This window comes from Alligator mississippiensis, chromosome 13 (assembly GCF_030867095.1).
Source record: "Alligator mississippiensis isolate rAllMis1 chromosome 13, rAllMis1, whole genome shotgun sequence".
Classification (NCBI taxonomy): domain Eukaryota; kingdom Metazoa; phylum Chordata; order Crocodylia; family Alligatoridae; genus Alligator; species Alligator mississippiensis.
The window spans coordinates 36802369-36803949 of NC_081836.1; the positions used below are offsets into that span (position 1 = coordinate 36802369).

General features: G+C 52.5%; 1 non-coding gene across 1 annotated transcript; it reads left to right on the forward strand.

Annotated features, from left to right (window-relative positions):
• The first annotated feature begins 895 nt into the window (after nt 1-895).
• Nucleotides 896-1000, forward strand: LOC132244698 (U6 spliceosomal RNA). The gene has a single exon (XR_009456436.1). It is a non-coding gene; the product is annotated as a U6 spliceosomal RNA (small nuclear RNA).
• Nucleotides 1001-1581: the final 581 nt, after the last annotated feature.

Below are 1581 nucleotides of genomic sequence, written 5' to 3' on the forward strand. Positions count from 1 at the left end.
GCACGCTGTATAAGGCGCCCATCGCCAAGAAGACCGGCGACCTGCAGTGGCGGCTCGTGCACGGCATCCTGGCCACCGGCACCTTTGTGCGTCACTTGGACCCAGCGGCCTCGGCGGCCTGCCCCTTCTGCCCGGGGGTGCTGGACGAGGACATTTTCCACGCCTTCCTCGACTGCCCCCGGCTGCAGCCTCTCTTTGCCGCCCTGGGCGCACTGCTTCGGGTACTGGGCCGTGACCTCTCCGAAGACGCTTACGTCCACTCCTTTCCGTACCGGGCGGCCGAGCGGGCCACGGTCAGCCTGGCCAACTTCCTGCTGGGCCAGGCCAAGATGGCCACCCTGAAGAGCCGGCGAAACCAGCTCAGCGGCACCGGGATGGTCGACGCCCTGCAGCTCTTCCGCCTGCTGGTGCGGGCCCGCCTCTCGCTCGAGTTTGAGCACGCTGTCCTCCGGCGGGCGGTGCCCGCCTTTGAGGAGCGCTGGGCCCTCGAGGGGGTGCTGTGCCGGGTCGAGGCGGGACGCCTGATCCTCGCTCTGTGATGCCACCGGCTGCTCAAGCCGCAGAGACGCGTCGAGCGGGCCGAGGCCCTGGACTTTTGCTCGTGCGGGTCGACCCCGGAGGCCTCCATGGGTGTCCCTGCTGGCAGAACTGTAAATACTGTAAATAGTCCTTATGTTCGTTGTGTTGGTTGGTGTTTTTTTGTCTAGCGTGTACGGGCAGGCCTTGCAGGCCACGAGCCCAGGCCTTGTCCACGAGGCCCAGAGCTTTGGGCGTCCTTGTACATGCTTTTGACTGGCTCCGAGTCATCACCCTCCGGGGAATAAAGGTCTCTTAAAAGTCAAAAGTCTTTCTTTCTTTCTTTCTTTCTTTCTTTCTTTCTTTCTTTCTTTCTTTCTTTCTTTCTTTCAGCACATATACTAAAATTGGAACGATACAGAGAAGATTAGCATGGCCCCTGCGCAAGGATGACACGCAAATTCGTGAAGCGTTCTTTCTTTCTTTCTTTCTTTTAGTTTGTGTAAGTCTGAGATGATTTTAGTCCTCATTAAAGTGGAAAAATGAATCAAAATGCCTAGAACCTGGCACAATACAGACAGGTGTTTTGCAGTATTCCCTCCACAGCTCTGCTAGTGCAACTCAAGCTTGACCCACAATGCCCTTGTTGTTCTCACTCTGGGTCTCTTGTGAACTGAGCCTGCCAATCATGCCAACCTGTGCAGTGGTTTTGTGATGTATGTAAACATCCACTAGGGAAGTGACCATGATTTTCACTTCTAGGATTTCAAAGTTAATTCTCAAAAGACAAAAGGTTTCTTTAACCCACTACTACACCACCTTCTCCAGCGTGAGATCTTCATTACTGATCGTAAAGAAGTGCCGGAAACTGCAAGTCCTTTTACTTTATCTGAATATCTTAATTATTTTTATTTTATAAATTGTCTTTCCAACAACTTGAGTATTAAGCTCACCACATTCACAGAACACACCCGAAGACAATAAGTTTAAAAAAGAAATATTGCAGGCAATCTGGAGATAAAGAATATCAGCCACACACTGCCCCCATAAAACCCCAAACAAACA